General features: G+C 47.3%; 1 protein-coding gene and 1 long non-coding RNA gene across 9 annotated transcripts in view; one reads left to right on the top strand and one right to left on the bottom strand.

Annotated features, from left to right (window-relative positions):
• LOC311581870 overlaps positions 1–14,796 on the top strand; it is a 53,358-nt gene extending 38,562 nt beyond the window's left edge. For all 3 annotated transcript variants that reach the window (XR_014773901.1, XR_014773902.1, XR_014773903.1), the window contains exon 4: positions 14,696–14,796. This is a non-coding gene — a long non-coding RNA (uncharacterized lncRNA). The remainder of the gene's footprint in view (positions 1–14,695) is intronic.
• TMEM108 (transmembrane protein 108) overlaps positions 1–19,130 on the bottom strand; it is a 292,079-nt gene that overhangs the window by 28,366 nt on the left and 244,583 nt on the right. The gene's annotated exons all lie outside the window — the stretch shown is intronic.

Genomic DNA, 19,130 nt, shown 5'->3' with positions numbered 1-19,130 from the left:
GGGGGCGCGGGGGGAAGGAGCAGTTGGAGGGATGCTGGCCTCAGGAAGGTTCAGGGCTTGCTTCCTCTGGTATCTGCCAGCTCCGGAGCCTCCCAGGCTTCTCCTGAGTGTCACTTGGCATTGTCACATGGCTCTGTCAGGCTGTCTGGCCCTGCCTGCCACACTTGCTGAAGGTTCACCGCCTGCTACAGTTTGTCTGGAACAAAGCTGCTCTGTCAACACAGCTGTGTTTCCCTGTGACGCCATCCCACTTCCAGGCAGGACACCCACACCCCGCGGTCTAATTTCTGTCTTGGGCACGAGCTGGATTCTACAACTGAATTCAGAAACCCAGTCTTCCTTGTTGTGCACGGGTGGAAATTAAAGATTCCATCCCCGCCCCACCCTGCCCCTTTTACTAACCCTTCCCAAGCCGTCACGATGACCAACACGGATGCCACTGCTAATGCTACATTTCCATTTGTGGAGCACTTACTGTGCACTAGCACCATGGTCAGCACTTTCACTATTTGTCTCAATTTCACAAAAATCATAGGACATTATCTCCCACATAATCACAGAGGTTCCAATCTCCCACATTTCACACGTTTCCGTATGGACTATAAATCTGTGGGTTTGGGTAGCTGAAATATTCCAGGTGGACTTGGAGGTCACTTCTGGTGGAAACAGTAATAAGTCGCCGTGCCTAGGTCGCACTGAAGAGACAAGAACACACCTAGAGTGAGGGGGAGCAATGGGAGATGGTGGAGTAATTCAGGACGTCTGACTGCAATTCGGGGCGACTCTGAGTGGAGCCCATAAAAGCTGGAGGGAACCCAGGAAGGCTTCCTGGGAGCAGAGACACCCAAGTGCTCTTATTCTCACCTGCCTCCCCATGTGCTCGTTTCTTTATTCAGGCAGTCAGCACCGTGCATGGAGCACCAGGCTGAGGGGAGGGAGGGGCTCTCTGCCTCCCAGCTAAGCCACCCTAATTTCAGCCATGATGCACATTACCTCGGTGCCTGCCATGGGCAAGGAACCGTATACTGGCAGGGAAAGTGTTAGTATTTGCTGAGAAGGGTAAGTCCCCACGTGTGTGGGAAGTAGGTTATGGTATACTGTGCTCTGAACAGGAACGCGCAGCGCTTGGTGTTTACTCTTAATTCATATAGTAGTCATGACATTTTGTGCGGTGGGTGCTGCTTTCCCTAAAACTAATGTCCAGGGAAGTTAAGGATTTGTTCAGGGTTACAAAGTAGAAGTCTGAGCCAAGGTAGATGTACTCCTGCACACCTCCAGGTGTGTGTGTGTGTGTGTGTGTGTGTGTGTGTGTTTCCAGCTTTCTGTTCCCCTTCTCTTTGTTCTAGCTACGGATGCTGACAGGTGCCCCCCTCTGTAGTATAATGCTTGATTGTGTCACACAGTGAGCTCTCTGCTGGATCAAAGGTTCGTTAGATCAGCAGGCCTTGGAGATGACAAGTGGGTGACTCTGGACCTTGCAAGAATCAGGCTCTTTGAGGCTGACTCGCTCTTGTCTTGCCTGCACTCTTGGCATACATACAAAAGCTCTGCTTGAACCCGAGAGAGCAGGGATCCAAGCTGAAACACACCCCTGAAAGGCTCAAACCTTAGACTGAGGCTGAGGCATCAGACATGGGCCGTTGGCTGTCCTCTCGTAATTGAAGCTGGATGCCCCCACTTCCTAGTTATGGGTGGTTTCTTGAGTCAGAAATGTCCTTAATTGATACCTACTTCCCCAAAATCTGTCCTCTCACCTAGTCATACTCCTTGAATAAGTTTGGACAAATCTCTTCCCACTTGTCAGTTGGCATTTGCCAGTTGGCATTTGCCGTATGACCTAAGCATTACCTGTTGTGGAGTGACACAGAGGGACGCTGTTCCTTCTCTGTCCTCCAGGGGAGCAGCGGCTGAGCTACAGGAACATGGCTGACCCTGATCACCGTGACTAGTTTAGACTTCCTTCCTGCTGCCAAGTGACTTAAACTGACTGCTGCCATAGAGTGATAACTGTGCCTCACTGCAGGCTTATTGTGAGGACCTGAAGAGTCAACATATAAGTGATTTATAACACTCTAGATTTATAGCTTGGTACATGGTGTTATTAAAGTCTACACTGCTCGGTATGACAGCCACTAGCAGCATGGGACTAAGCACTCACAGTGTAGTTATATTCTATGTATATAAATTCCTCTTCAATTTTGAAGAGTTAAAAGATGAAAATGAAAGCCAAACATTTCCTCACATTCTGTACCAATTACTCACTGAGACTACAACACACTGGGCAGACTGGTACATATTAATTGAAATATACCATGAAAAGTAATCTTCCTTATCATGTATAGTTTAAAATAATATTGTGGTTTGTATGGCGTTTCTATTGGTTGGTGTTGGTCTAAGTCTCTGCTTTACAAATAAAAAGGCAGTATATAATAAACACCGTGACAGTGGTTGATAGTCTGTCATGGGAATGCTTTAAAAAAAAAAAGACTTATTTATTTATTATTATGTATACAGTGTTCTGCCTGCATGTACACCTGCAGGCCAGGAGAGGGCACCAAATCTCATTACAGATGGTTGTGAGCCACCATGTGGTTACTGGGAATTGAACTCAGGACCTCTGGAAGAGCAATCAGTGCTCTTAACCTCTGAGCCATCTCTCCAGCCTCATGGGAATGCTTCTAAGTGTGGGTGCCAACAGCATCAATGATACCCAGAGACCCAAGCAATAAACACCTCAGTTCTTAGCAGATTGAGTTAGAGGCCCAGCAAACTCTAGGTGGTTCTGTCCTCCGGGAGTTCAGAACTAGTTTCTGGTTTTGATAGAGAAGAGAGCTGTGTGCCAGGGTGGGGCAGGACTGGGGAGCCTATGGCAGTGGCCCTTAGAAAAATCGGACATAGAAACAGGCAAGTGCCCTGTAGCGAATCCCTGTCCCATCTTGCTTAGGTCCTTGGGATGTGCCTTTTTCTGGAAACTCTGCCCTCTGGCTGCCTTGCTCCCCTGCTCTCTACACCCTTTTGATTTAAAGCAAGCCAAGAACAAATGGAATGGAAGACTGTCTGCCCTTGGCAAGACTAATTTGCATTAGTAAAACGTGACCTCAAAGGACGAGCTTGCTTCTGATTCCTGGTTGGTTCTGTGTTCAGCACAGACTGACTATGGGGCAGCCAGGCTGCAGAGGGTAAGAAACTGAGAGGGAACTGCAGAAGCAGGAGGCACCTGACAAGAGGGTGGGCCCCCCGAAGGCCCTGCTTCCAGAGGCTTGTCCCAGGCCAGGGGAGACTTGACATTCATGCGGTCATTTTCTACTGTGGGTTTATGGTCTTGTTTTCCTCAGGGCTCCTGCCAAATGGATGTGTTTCCATTGGTGAGGCCCACATTCTGCCTTTGGCTCTCAGTGAGGCCACAAATTGGGACATGAGTCCAGAGAAGACTGTACACCGAGGGATGGATTTGGCTGTTGTGAGGGAAAGGGCTTGATCAATCTGATACTTGACAATGGTGCCAAAATCGAGGCTTTTTCATGGTGCCGGGCGAACTGTATGTGAAATAATGAAACCATCTCCCACCCTGCCCCCAAATCAACTCAAGCCAGACGACCCACATCCTAAATATAAGACCCGAAAGATCGAGGGAAAATACAGAAGAAACACTGAGAAACAGATAGGCAATGGATTTCTGAATAGCACTCCAAGTATAGCTCAGGAAATAACCACGGACAGACAAGTGTGACGTTGTTACACGAGACAGAAGTGACAGAACACCTGGCAGCAGCGACTTAAGAAAGAAGGACTGGCTGTGGCTTACAGTTTGAAGAGATACAGTCCATTGGGGGAGGGATGGTGGCAAGTGGCTCCTCTCTGTGTGTCACAGGATGACAGCTGCTCCTACTGCATCCACAGTTGAGCCATGAGAGAGATGGGGACTGGTATGTCACTGTTTTTTTTTTTTTCATTTTTATTCCAATCTAGTGATTGGAGTCCCATTTTTAGTCTAGTCCATGGGGCGGTGCCATCCACATTCAAGTTGGGTCTGATCAATTAAACCTCTCTAGCAAGGCTCCTGTAGCCACATCCGTAAGTGTGTTTCCAAGGTGATTCAGGTCCTGCCAAGCTAAGGAAGACCGAGCATCCCAAGGATAAAAATGGAGTGAGGAGACAGCCTATAGAATGGGGAGGGGACAGGGCTTTGCCAGCTATACATCTAACAGGAGGTTAATATCAGCAAAAAATAAAAACAAAGAATTAAACACCAAAAGAGCAAATAGTTCAATAAACAAGCAAGTGAAGAGATAGCTGCCCATTAATTTAAAAATAGCAAGTACGTGGCAAAGAAAAGCCCAGCCATTTTAGCCCCTGGGAAAATGTAAATCAAACCCGTGCTAAGGTATAATTGATATTATGCTAATAAAAGGAGTATACTACTATATTTAGATTTCATCTTACCCTAGTTAGAATGGCCATCGTCAAGAAACCACAAAACATTCTAGTAAGTGTTGGGGGGGGGTGGAGGCTGGATACGCGAAAACTTTTACACTGCTGGTAAGAATATGAATTGGTCCATGGATGTTCCTCAGAACACTAAAGGTAAGACTAGCATATGATCCCTTGGTACCACTTCTGGGTATGTACCCAAAGGCATCAGTTTACAATAGAGATCCTTGCAGACCCATGTTTATCACAGCATCACTGACAATAGATGAGATGTGGAGTCAGGCTAGCTGGTCATCAGTGGATGAAAGGGTAAACAAAATATGAACACACCCACAAGGGAGTAATGCTTAGCGGTAGAGAAAGGACTCATGTCACTTTTAGGAAAATTAAAGGACCATCACATAAGCAAGACAGTGAGACCCAGAAGGGCAAGTCTTATAGTTTCTTCTATTGTGGAATCTTGATTTTAAAAGGACATTAAAGTAGAAAGGGCGCTAATTGGGAAGAGGAAATATACCAATAAAGATATGAGGAACAAGAAAGGACAATGTGGAGGTAGGTAATAAAAATACAAGACTTACTGAGCTCAGTCCATACCGCCGCCTCATGAGTGGGACGGATGCTCCACAGACATGTTCACTAAGGAGGTGGTATCACCCCAACATAGACCCTTGCCTCTGTTCTCTACCTCTCATGTTTAATTTCAATTTACGGGCATCTCTGCTTACAGTGATAGTGCCTGTATACCATCACTTTGTTGTTGTGAAATCCTCTGGGCACTGAATGACTATCAGCCAACATAAAGGTGACTTACAGAGGATGTTGACGTGAAGTCATAGGCATGAAATCAGCAGAAAATTACAGCTGTGACACCTAGGTCTGTGGTGATGGTTATGAGGCTGCTCATACCATAGAAGAAGGGAAGGGTCACACGACTCTCACCTGAGAATTTGGTCACCACTCACTACTGTTCCCAACTTACATTTGGCCTTGGTGGGAGGTGCTAGGCTACACAGGTGGCTAAAGGTGGACAAGATGTGGAATTGGGATTCTTCAGCAGTGTAGCCTTTTACGAGTGGCTTGTGCTCCTGCAAGCAACCTCAATAGACTCATTGGTTCGCCAGGTTGGGTTTAGATGGCAGCCGTTTCTTTGGTTTGTGGTGCCAATGTGGGCTGAGTAGACACCTCTGTATCCGTAGGGAAAGTCACGTGACACCTGGAGCCAGAACAGGGGCTGAGAAAAATCAAAGATGAACGAGGGTGGAAATCTCAGGGTGTCCATCTTTTCCATGTGGCCTGGGCAGACAAGCCTCCTGGCTCTAGGGGTAGCTGTGTGGCCCCAGCTATGGGGGAGAAGACTGGGATGTCTGTAAAGAAGGAATTGGCTCTGTAAAGTAGAAATGTCCAAGGGCAAAGGGTATGTGGGAGGCTGACCCATGCTGGTTTCCAGTTTGGCAGAAGTAGGTAAGGAGTTGTTGTCTATTCAGGGGGCATAAAGGAAACAGAATAGATCTGTGCTAAATAGCCCATTCTGGGGTCCAGACACTTGGAACCCCTGTAAGGAGAAACAGAATGAGATAAAAACAGCAGTAGAGGAACTGGGCATGAGAGAAGTAGCTTGATCTTTAATTTAACCAGGCCAGACAGGGCTGTGCTCACTGGAGAGACAAGGAAGAGGAAAAGCCAGTAGGGGCCTTGGGACTGGTACGGAGCCTTAGTGGTCTTGGTGATGGGACACAATCTTCATGAAGTAGAGGGTTCTGACGTAGGCATGCAAAGTGGGTTTGTAAAGCGCCACAGTAATCTAGAGGGAACGAAGAACAGGAAAAGTGGACGGAGGGGCCCATGCGGGTCAGACAGAAGCAAACAGGACAAGATTGGTGTTGAGCCAGATTTCCCAGGGGGGGGGGGGAAACACAAGACGTTAACTGTTGTGCTCATGAACTTCTCCAAGGCTGTGAAACCCGAGGAATGACTCTCACTGCTCCATTTGCTATGGAGGAAGGGATGGGAATAATTCTACTTGTCCTTTAACTGAGATTGCCCGAGGGGAGAGGTATGCCATGCTGAGTATGCCGAGGCCCAACACTGACTTACAGATGTGTTCATCATCCTCAATGTGCAGAACATCTGGGCTTTGGCGATCCCTAATGGCACCAGGGCAACAGACAGTGGTGTGCAGATATGGAAATAGAGCTATGCAACAAAGGCTGCGCTCGTCCTGGGTGTGGAAAGTATTCTTCCCTCCCCAGGATAATGTGCACACTTCTCAGCTGAAAGAAAACGTAACGAGGGCGGATGTGCTGCGGGGAACGGACCACATTTATCACCAGTAGAGGGTTCTGCTTAAGGGTGCAAACTGTAAAAGACAAGTCAGTGCCGAGTCCAAACGAAATGGCAGTCTGTAAAAATGAGCTTATTTGCTCAGTCCAAAGCCCTTTCAACAACATGGTGTGGTCTGTAATGAGGCTAGGCTGCTCACGGAGAATAAATGGATTAGGGAGCTAAGTAAAGCAGTGTCCTCGTCCATGCCGTTGGACTCATCACTGCTTCTTCTGGCAGAGCAAACGATACAAGTGTTGAGATGTTTTTGTGCACTTTCGGGCACTGTTAACTTCGTTCCCTTTAACCCTTTAGCTGCCCGAGCCTAACTCACACCTGTAGGAGGTGGTGGCGGACTCTCAGGAGACCTTGCTCACCTTCTGTCAGAAGGCAGCACCGCGAACCTTCGAGTGTCTTACAGATTCAGAAAACCATCTGCAAGAATAGTAAGAGCAGCAGAGGGGATTAAACACAGAAGGCACCCTTGTTGAAAAAGGGTACGCATATAGAGAGTTGTGGTTATTGAATAGCCCCCCAAAAACCCCCAAAAAACCAAACCTCAGTCCCCAGGGTGGGATACAGCCTGATGAGCTGCTGGCCACAGAGGCATTTGAGGACCCAGCTGTGAGCCATTGCCGCCGTTATGTGAACACCAGACATGGACAGTGAATCCATGCTGGTGAAGACACTTCATATTCTGGATGCGGGGCATAGAGAAAGCAGGTTTGGACTGGGTTGGAAGCACCTTACTTCCTGGATGGTGTTCGTAGTGCTAGAAGGCACTATGCAGTTCTCGGAGGGGCAGTGGCCCTGCTCAGCTATGGATGGTGCCAGGCAGTAAGTGCTTTCTGGTGTTACAGTGGTATAGTGTTAGAGTAGTGACGTGACTGTTAAGGGTGCAACCAACTACTTCTGCTTGAATTTAAGGCACACTTCACTGGAAGAAACCTACATTTGGTACTTTTAAGCCAGGGAGAAAACTTATGTCTGAAAAAAAAAATCACAGGTCTTAGTTGAGGCGGTACTGCTTTTTTTGGTTGGTTGGTATATATTTATCAACTTGGCTTTCTAAACATGTGTTTATACTTGTAGGTTAGTGCCATTACAGGCCACAGCCAAAGGAAACTATAGTAGACAACAGCTGTGAGACAATTCAAACTACTGAGGCTAAATGTCTGTTGCTGTGAATGCAACTGTTACTATGGCAAAGCAGTCAAATGCGCAGGGGGCCAAGGTTTAGGGAACACTGTGGAAAGGATGAGAAAGAATTTAAGAGAGCTGGACGATGGCTCAGTAGGTAAGAGCACTTGTCATTTAAGTAGGAGGGCCTGGGTTTTATCCCCAGCTCCCACGAGAAGGCCAGGCTTGGCCGTAAGCACCTATAACTCTATCACTATGGCTGTAGAAATGAGAAGACTACTCATTGCTGGCTAGACAGCTTTGGTGAATACAGATGCGTCCCAGGTTCAATGAGAGACCTGTCTCAGAGGATAAAGCAGAGAGCAACACAGAAGATACCCAATGTCTTCCTTTGGGTTTTTATACACACACACACACACACACACACACACACACACACACACACACACATGCTATACACAAGAAGTAAAACATAAGGGAAAAAAGGAAAGGATGTAAGAGATGGAAAAAGGGGTGCACCGTAGTGTAGCTACTTCCTCCAAGCATGGCATGACTACCAGCCATGATGAAGTTGGTCCTTGTAGAGGGCTTTAGCGCATATTTGTGGCAATGAAACCAGCAGAACAGTGATGCTGAGAACTAATCTATGGTAAAGGCATCGAGGCTGCGGATGGTCTTTTGTGGGAGGAGGAGGAGGACCAGGAGCTGCTAACCTGAGATTTTAGTTGCTCTTCCTCTTGCCTTAGTTGCATGAGGGATGTTCTAGTACACAGGGAGACTGAAGGCCGGCTGGAGGCTGAGACCATTCAACGGTACAGCTTTTGAGTTGCTTGTTCTCCTATGGGTAATCCCAGTCTATTCATCATCTCACCAGGCTGGATTTGGATAGATTCAGTTTTTTTTTTTTAAATCTGTCTGTGTCCTCTCTGGTTCTTTATACCTCCCCTGGTAAAGTTACACAACTGTGTATTATGCTAAAGAACTCTTTGGCTAGCAGGGTTTCCATTACATTGTTTGCTGAAAGCTGCTAAGGCCCTCACCCACTAATGCAAAAGCATTTGAACGTAAGTGGCACCGGTTCTATCCAATTTGCTGGGGAACAGGGAGAATACTGATTGTTCCAGCGATGGCGTGTACGGGGCTGGTGATAGAGATGCTCAAGGACAGAGGATCTACTCTGTCCCGGGTTCTCTGTGGCTGGCGATTTACTGTTATACTAGGTTATATTTCATCCCCCGGAGTTTTCTTACGATGTGATGTGATCTAGACTCATGGACAGGGTCTGTGTTCCTTTCCTTTGTATCTGTGACTGTGGCTGCCGCTTTTCTCCTCGGGGTCTCTCGACCCCGGTGCACACTGGACTGCACTGGAGGGGATGAAGCTTAGCTGGGGCTGCTGGGTTAGGCAGGATCTCATCGGTTGGGGAGAAGCAGCCTTCTCCAGTGAAACAGCTCTCTTTATTGGGGGAGGGGGATAGCAAGCGCTATCTAAACCTTAGGAAAGTGGGTAGGGGATTTGGGGGTGAGTGTACATCATTGGCTGGGGCCAATGTGCTGGGAATGCTTCATTTGCATGAAGAGGAATTCCAGGTACTTGCTGGACGCGTCCTTATCAGGAGAGAGGAAGTTTAATCGGAAACCGGGCTCCATGACTACCTCAAGGAATGAGGGTTGTAAGGCTTATGTGCACTAGGACACGCAGGCTGAGAGAAGGGAGTTAGAGTCCTCCTCCTGCCGGCCTCGGGATGGGATTTTCAGGGTTTGGCCATGTCTCCACCTCACTCTCCAGACTGGCTCCACATACAGCAGGAACGATTCTGAGATCCAAAGCTGGGTCACGAGCAAAGACAAGTAGTGAGTCTTGGAGGAGAGATGACACAGAGGTGGCAGGAGAGCCCAGTGTGCACTTTCCCAGCAGCTAACTTGCCAGATGTTCAAGTGTGAAAACCTTCAGGTGACCTCAGTACAGCTGGGCATGAACTGTCCTCCATCACTCAAGTAAAGCCCATTGACCTCACTGTAGACTGACCTGGGGCAGATTTTTTTCGTGGAGGGGAGGGGGTGTTCTGGTCTCCTGTGGTTGGCTTTTAGTCTCTAGCGTGCCTGTGAACTTTATCTGTGCGTACCAATGGCTTGTTCCTTTGTTGCTGCTGATCAGTACTCGAAGACATGGGCACGTCTCTCCCTCACCTGAGGATAAAGACATTTGAGCTGTCTCCAGTTTCCGTGGGGGTCGCTACGGACAGGTTAGGGCTGTTATGCAGAAGGCTGCTACCAGCATTTGGTTACAAGTCTGTGTGGACATATGCTTCCATTTAAGTAAACACCCAGAGGTGTGTTTCACTAGGGCATATGGTAAGTGTATATTTGCTTTCCAAGGTATTTTAGTATTTTGCACTTCTGCTTTAAAATTTAATTGCTGATTGACAGGTCATCTGATTGTTTGGACAGTGAGTTTTATTAGCATGATCTGTAAGTCAGCGTTGAGAAATCGAGTACAGCAGGATACCTCGCTCTGAGTTTCCCTCCTGCAGCTTTCCAGTTCCTCACAGGCCTTACACCACGGGACTCACACGCCCTGTCTTACGTGCCTGGATGAGTGTGTTCTGGAAGACCTCACTTTTCTCATGACAGTGCATTCCAGACACTGTTAAGGAGCCGATTTCCAAAGTGCATCCATTGGGAGGAATTCTTCCCCTCTCAGATGCTTCGTTAGAAAACAGTTTTCACATCAACTAGAGATTAAAGTGTCCCACGGTAGCCCCCTTGCAGAGGACTGGACTAACTAATTGTAGGTTCTGGCAAGTACTGAGATTGAGAGGTGTGGATGGCAACCAGATACTAAACATCACTGGGGCTCTGCTGCAGTGACTCGGCTCGGCCACTGTAGTGCAAAGTCAGTCATAGAAGTGAACGGATGGGGACGGCAGTGGTCTAGTAAACCTGTACTTACAAAATGAGGTCCAGCTGCTGTGGGCAGCTCCTGACTGAATAGTGGATACGAGAAGCGGGGAGTGGGGGGTGGGGTGGGGGGAGGGGGTGTTCTAGTTACATTCCCGAGCGGTTTTCAAAGGCTCTCCGTTTGCGGTGTGGTTTTGCCACCACATGCTTCCACTCCATTCCACCTCAAAAAACCTGCCACGGCAGGGTTCAGAAGGACAGGAGTGGGCGGGGGCGGGAGTGGGCGGGGACAGGAGTGGGCTGGGGCAGGAGTGGGCGGGGGCGGGAGTGGGCGGGGGCAGGAGTGGGTAGAAGCAATAGGCTGGGGGTAGAAACGGAAGGGGAGAAAGGCGAGGGTGGGTATCTCAAGAGCAAAGGTCAAGGGCAGTAAAAGTGACAAGAGCTGGATGAACAACTGTTCCTTCAGACACTGCTTCATCCTTTCTCTCCCATTTACCCCTCCCCTCCCCCAACCCACCCCTCCCCTCCTGCCCCACTGCCTACATTGTCCACTTGGGGCTAGAGAAGGGCACTGTGCTTCTTATTTGTATTAAATAAATGTTCCATGATTGAGCGGAGATTTGGGGTTCTGGGCCCATCTGAGAGACTCAATACCTCACAGCGTTCTCTTTCTAGGGCCCAGTGAGCCCTTGGCTATGCAGTTCTGACCATCTGTGGAGGAGTGAGTTGTGGCTGATCAATCTGATGAGCACAGGCTAGATCCGAACCATTCTGTCAGCGAATTGTGTTTCCTCATCTAACCCTCAGCTGATAGGTAGAATAGTTTTTTGTTTGTTTGCTTGTTTGTCTTTAGGAACATTCTAGCTCTCTGCTTTAAGCCACTGTATCTCATCAAATCTGTGCACTATTGTTTTATATAACAGCAAAAGAGGAAGCGAATTCCTGCCGATTAAATATGACAATGATTTGTTACACTTACAATCATTCTCCATGCATGAAAGCGCTCCTTTTGGCTTGTCTAGACACTTTTGCCACCCCGCTCCTGGTATAGCGCGTGGAATGTCACTGCCAGACCTCTCTCAGGCATCTCAGGAACGGAACACAGCTCCTGTTCAGCTGTGTGTCAGTGTCTTCTTTCCTTTGGTGTCTCATGGAACTTGGTGGCTTTTCTCAAATATGGGATGAAGACTGATTTTCTTAAACATAATTTATTTATTTTTATTTTATGTACAGTGGTGTTTTGCCTTTGCATTTGTATCTGTGTGAGGGTATCAGATCCTGGAGTTACAGACAGTAGTGAGCTATGGGTGCTGGGAATTGAACCCAGAACTTCTGGAAGAGCAGCCAGGCCCCAGACCATGATTTTTCTGAGCATTTGTTAAAAAAAAAATCTCATACTCCTGTCCTGCCACTCTGTTGCAGCCCCTCAGCTGATACTTTGTGCTGAGTCACAGATCTTTGTGAAGACTTGAGAGACAAGGGTAGTAGAGACGGCTCAGTCTGTAAAGTGCCCTCTGTGTTAAGTCCGAGAACTTGAGTTTGGATCTCCCACATCCGCACAAAACCGTGCTGTGTCAGAGCATGCTTGTAATCCCAAGTGCTGAGAAGATGGGACAGGAAGTCCTCCCGAGTCTGCTGGCCAGCCAGCCTAGCCAATGAGCTAGCTCCAGAGCCAGTGAGGAATCTTGTCTCAAAGACTGGAGAGCAGTAGAAGATGATTCTAGATGTTGGCTTCTAGTCTCCATGCATGTGTACACACACACACACACACACACACACACACACACACACACACACACACACACACCCCCCATACAATACAGCTAGTGCCTCAAATGGAGGAGCAGTGACGAGTACTGGTACTCAACCCTCATTGAGTCATGTGTGGTCTGACCCAGAGGGACCACGACATGAATCCTGGTTTCAGAGACATTAAAATTAACTTCTCTAGCAATGTAAACCCAGATGAACATATGCCCTTAATTAACAAAGGTCCTAATTTTGAGCTTTAGGGGGTTTTAAAGGAAGACAAAACCAATGCCTTTAAATTGACAGTAGCAGCACTTTTGCACAAGTGCCCCCGAACAGTCTGGGGTGACATTCAGACCCTGGGGGGGGGGGCTGCAGCTGTGCCCTGAAGGCAAGTAGGTCCTAACACACCAAGACCACGCCTGCCCTGCCTCCTCCCTTTCAATAAGCTCAAAGAGGATCTTAGTTTGCATAATGATTTATGTATCAGAGTATGAGGTGCTGATCATTTTGAAGTAAGAAAATAAAAATTGAGCCATAACTGGTTTTTAAAAAGCATGTGCTTAGCGCATATGCCAAATGAACGAGCAAAGGAAAAAGCCAAATTAGAAATTTATATCTCTGTTTTAAAAAAGAAAAAGAGAGAGTCTATGACATTTTAAAGGAAAATCTGACAGGCTCCTTCCACCAGCCAGGGAGGCTGCCTGGCTCCTCAAGCCACTCTCTGAGCTGGGCTTGCCAGGGTTTGCTTGGCAGGGTGTGGGTAAGAGGTGTATAAGGATGGTGTGGGGGTGGGGAGACAATTGTGGGAGCACCATCTCTAGGTCAGAGGTGGGGTGGGGTGGGGTTCAGAGGTCATCTCCAGGTGAGAAATTAATGTTCAGTTCCAGGTACTTGGGACTTGGTACCCTCTATTCACTCTCTCTCACTGGCTCACAGCGAGGGGTCCAACATACAAACCCTAATGCATCTGCTCCATGTAGCTTACTGGACTAGAAGAGAACCCCCTAAAGGGGGGGGGCTGAGCTGTGTGGCTCACTCTATTGCCCCCTCTGAAACATGCATGGCTGGAGTCTTTTGGATACCTAACCATGGGTAACGGAGCTACACATCAGTGTTTCACTGGCCCATGGCCCATGTAGTAGATGCCATGTTTTTACTGCAGACATGGAGGACGGCCATGACTGTATTGGGATACATTGCCTTTTTTTTTTTTTCCATGCTTTCCAAAAAAAAAAAAAAAATGCTGCAAGTGGTGTACCTCAAAATAGGCACCAATAGTCTTGTGACAAAAACACCGGGAATGAGATTTCCCAGAGGAAAGAGACCAAAGGTCAGCCAAAGCAGAGAAAAAGCAGACGCACTTGAGAGGACCAACTTATCTCATTGCTAAGCAACCTTACTGAAGGACACAGCACGCTGATGTCTCCAGAATGTCAAGGGACACAGTTGAGGAGAGATCCAGTGTCTCCTTATGAAGGGGCGTTTTTGTGGTTAGACTGGAGAGGAAGCAAACACACCCTGTTCTTTCTCTGAAAAGGGGTGATGCCCAGAGACTAAGGAAGGCGGGGGGGGGGGGGGGCACTAGTCCAGCTCCCAACCTGCCTCTGTGTGTGAGTTTAAGGAAATGATTATTCCACACTTTCCTTTTCTTTCTCCCACTTCAGATCTTATACCCCAATCTTCTGTCAGTCCAGAGAGTGTGAGGGTGACAGGTTTGGCTCAGATTACATAGCTACTCCATGTTTGATTAAAGTCTGTGCTGGTTATGTTGCAAGCTGGACAAGATCTGGAATCATCTTGGAGACAAACCTCTGAGCAGGTGTGAGGGACTGGGTTAACTGACTTCCGGGATGCCCCACTGTGACTGTGGGGAGGTGCCATCCATGGACTAGGGATGAAGACTGAACGGGGAGGAGGAGGGGATACTGAAAAGCTAACAATATGTACATTTCAAGGAAGGAAGAAGGAACGCTTACCACAGACAGGCTCAAGACAAGTCAGTGCCTGGTCACTGTTCACACCTGGCCTTGAACCTGCCATGTAACCAAGGCTGATCTTGAACCCTGGTCCTTTTGTCTCAAACTCTGGACTGCTTCACTGATTCGCACAGGGCCCATGCTAATCTCTGAATTGCTCCCATTTTGGTATAGGTACTGCTCAGGGGAACATCCCCAGTGTGTGTTCCACTCACGCCCTCACCGGCTTCCTTCAGCTTCTAGAGAAATCTCAAGGTCAAGATCACATTGGTGGGTAAGTGTCTCTATGTAAGAGGTACATGTTTGGTCTCTGCCACTTCCATGGACGGTCTCAGCATGAGGGCTGGTTGCCAGGGGAAACAGCCAAGCACTTCGAGAGCTGAGATTTCCAGCACCTAACCCTCCATCTGTGCAGCGGTAAGGAGAGATAGAAGGTTTAAGTGTGGGTAGGAAACAGGCCAACATGCTCTTGGGGCTTTGGGAAAAACACTTTAGGTATGGGGGGTGGGGGTGGGGGAGGCAGACCTAACACACCAGGTGTGATGCAGGTGTCTTTTCTATGTTTTTTTTTTCTCCCCACCTGCACCTCCATGTCAATAAAATCAGTGGTCATCAGCAATGCTTTTATTTTTGTGTGAATGTGTGTGGACACATGTGGGTCATGGGACATGCGTGGAGGTCAGAGGAAAACCTGTGAGAGTCAGTTCTTTCCTTCTACCATGTGGGTGCTTGGGTCACTCAGGTCATCAAGTCCAGGAGCAAGCTGCTCTACCCACTGAGTCATCTTGCCAGCCCCCTTGCTGTTTTCTAACACCCTCCAACCTACTTTGAAGATACCCAGTATACAACAATGAAGAACATACAGCCTTTGTAATTAAACAGCTTGAAGAATCCTGTATGCCAGTGCCATTAGGTCTCTCTCTGGGTCTTCTGCTCAGGACAGGTTGGGGAGTTGGGGTGGCGGCTATGGAGATTCTGGGGACAAGCTGAAGAAAAGCTCAGGTCTTAGTAGTTAGTGTGTGAACTCTTGGTCACCTGACTTCTGCATACGGTACCTGCTGGCCTCCCGCACGCACTTAGTCACTTGGAGAGTGGGTCTCCAGTCTCCTCCATAGGTAAGAATGCAGACTCTCTGCTGTACGGAAGGAGGCCCAAAGGCAGGATCCAACTGTGAGTCATAGGAAGGTTAACCCCAGGATCTAGCAACTAAAAAGACCTTCCCTTGATTGCACAAATCCCTCTATTGAAGGACTAATGTATATGGATTGCATCCCACACATACAGTTTTAACAGAGGGCTCGGTTCATGCAGACTAACATAAAGTCACAGAACCTAGATATGCCAGTCATGTCAGTCCAAGAAGGGCCCGCCCCTTCAGCGAACTCCTCCCCTTTCCGCTGTAATTGATACACTCTGAACTGGGACAGTGGTTTGGGGCAGGGGGTTCTGAAGCCAGGGCCTGCTCCTGCTGCTCCGGCTTTGTAGAGTGTAGAGAGTGTGTCTGTTTGCTCTCACTTTCTTTCTTTCTTTCTCTTTTTTAATTTTTTAAAGATTTATTCATTTATTTATTATGTATACAGGGTTCTGCCTGCATGTACATCTGAAGGACAGAAGAGGGCATCATAACATTACAGATGGCTGTGAAGCACCATGTGGTTGCTAGGAAATTGAACTCAGGACCTTTGGAAGAGCAGGCGGCGCTCTTAACCACTGAGCCATCTCTCCAGCCCCCTGACTTTCATCTTTTGCTACTGCTTTTCTGTGTCCTGTTCAGTTCTCTGAGACACAAGAACCTCAGACACCATGTTAAGCGCGGCCCTTGCCTCTGCTGTAACAGAAGAGCTCCCAAGACCAGGCTCCCAACAGCCTTTCAGCCAACGCTCTGGCCCCAGCCCCACCTCAGTGCCCATTTCCAGAGCTCCTGGAATTACAGCCAGTTCTGGAGCCCCGGTGCATCCCGCATTGCCAGCTGGGATTGCTTCTGGCCCCAAGCCCCAGATCAGGATTTGAAGTTACCAGGTTGGCAAGGAAGCTAGCGTTTCTCAGTTTTCTATCCAACTTCCTGGATTATGCTGCCTGTGGCCACTCTGGGTTTTTTTGTTTTGTTTTTGTTTTTGGTTGTGTGCTTTCTTGGTTTAATACCCCCTCTACTATTGGGCATGGCGCTACACACTTGTAAAGGCCAGCATGGAGGAGGAGGCAGAGCAGGAGGATTGAAAGTTCAAGGCCAGCCTGGGCGATATAGTGTGTGTCAGAGGCCAGCTTAGCCAGAGAGAGCCCGCTTCAAAACCAGACCAAATTCTTTTCTATCCAGCTAAAGGGGTTTTGATTGGATCTGTGTGTCACACTATATTATATTTAATCCACATTCAGCCCCACACCTGAATGCTTATGTTCCAGTCTCTGGAATTTTGATGGAAATCTACAGAGAATCTGTTGACTACTTGTGGTACCATGGGGATTTTCACAGTATTCATTCTGCCAATTCGTAACCACAGGAGGATTTTCCACTGCCTAGTGTCTCCTTCAGTTTGTTTCTTTAAGTTTTTGTTGTGAGGGGTGTGTGTGTGTGTGTGTGGGGGGGTGTCTTTCGCCTTCTCAGTTTATTCCCAGGTATCTTTTACATATAGAATGCGTGGCATATTTTCCTATCTTCCCCATGATGTAGAAAAGCTACTGTTTGTTTTTTGACTTTGTCTCCCGTCTTCATGGCTTCTTTAGATTGATTTGATCTAGGGGCTGAGTTTATGCTTATTATTTCCCGTTAAAAGATGAACTCGACCTACAAAGGATCTGTTTTTGTTTCTGCATTTAGATCTTAACAGCAGCTCTGCGCTTTCCTCCAACCTTCACCCGGGCCTGCTTGTGGCTACTGAATACATCTCAGCCGTCCTTCGGCCATTCCTTTTGCCATGTAGTTCTGAACTGCTCTCACTGCCTTTGAAGTCCGCATTCGAACCTTCCACTTAGGGTACGTTTGTTTCAGACATGAAGTTGTTTGCAGGGGGTTGAACCTAGGGTCTGGTGCATGCTAAGCAAGAGCTCGCTCCACTCAGCAGCAGCCCCGCCTCTTGAAGTTTGTCTCAATACGAGGATAGCAGCGAGACTTGGCTTACATTGTTCATTTATAACCTCAGATTTGATGGGTACTAAGGCATAGTTCTCTTTTTTAATTTATTGAGGGTTTTCTTTTCTGGCTTAATATAGAATGCATTTTACAAATGGTCCCTCAGTATTTGAAAAGATGATGTCACCTCTAGGGAAGAAAGGTTGGCTTAGAGTTATTTAAAATCGACCTCAGTAAGCTTATTTAAACTTGACTTTATTTTGTCCTCCCCTAGGTACTGATGGCTGTGATACGCTAGCAGTTTTGTAGCTTTTTCTCAGGTTATAATAGTTTGTTTTTTTTAAAGGATTAGAAACTTTTTTAAAAATTTATTTATTTATTATTATGTATACAGTGCTGCCTGCATGTACACCTGCAGGCCAGAAGAATGCATCAGATCACATTATAGATGGTTGTGAACCACCATGTGGTTGCTGGGAATTGAACTCAGGACCTCTGGAGGCGCAGTCAGTGCCCTTAACCTCTGAGCCATCTCTCCAGGCCCAGGTTATAATAGGTTTTGTACTCTGCTTCCGGGGTTGTTCTACAGTATGTTATACTTTCATTGTGGACCGCATCATTCATAAAATAATCCTTTTTCATACTCAGATTCAAGTTTTATTGCAGCAATTATATTAATACTGAAACTTCTAAAATTTGCTTTTTTGACTAACGCATGTTTAGTCAAAAATGGTGTTACTTTATCCTTTCTATTTCATTGATTTATTTATGCCTTTTCCCCCTCCAAGGCAGAGTCCTACTCTGTAGTACAGGCTGCCCTGAAACTACTTAGCCCAGGCTGGCTTGAACTTGGCCCCATATCCTACCTCAGCCTTTTAGGTGCTGGTATTAAAAATGTAAGCCATCATGCCTGACCATCTACCTCTCTTTGCCTCTTTGGTTTTTAGTTATATATGCTGTTATTATCCTATTGTAATGATGCTTCTCTTAATTATTGATGCCAAACATGAATTTTGAGTTTCTCCCTTATCTTCCTCCTAATTGCCTATTTAAAAAAAGGACACTTACCAATGTGGGCCAGCCACCCCGATTTGTGTGTAAACAATTGGTTCTTATGTAAATAACATGTTCTGGAGAACCACCAGCAAAACATCAATTGTTCCTCATTACTCTACTAATTTGATTTTTCTAGCTAGTCCTGGTGCAAGGGACACTTTGAATTACTTAAGCTTAAAAGAAAAATGTCCCTGGAAAACACAGAAACTAGTGAGTTTAACTCTTTAATTGCCATAAGGAACCAGCCCCAAGGGGGGGGGGAAGTGACACCAAGAACTCTCCCCCAGGACTGTAATTTGGGGAGCTTTTCTCACCTCCAGGCACCCCGTCTGTCTCCAGCTGGTCCTATCAGTGATTTTGGGTTGACTCCTTTTCTACAGGACCAGTGATGCTTTCCATCCACACATGGCTTTCAAAGTTGGGCTCAGGTCTCTCCACTGTTCCTGACAGCTTTTTCTGAGTAGCCAAAACCCTGGGGTGGGGGGT

Source organism: Acomys minous (assembly GCF_964271855.1).
Source record: "Acomys minous genome assembly, chromosome: 13".
Lineage (NCBI taxonomy): Eukaryota > Metazoa > Chordata > Mammalia > Rodentia > Muridae > Acomys > Acomys minous.
The sequence above is the reverse complement of the archived record's forward strand: the minus strand, read 5'-3'. Positions and strand labels throughout refer to the sequence as shown.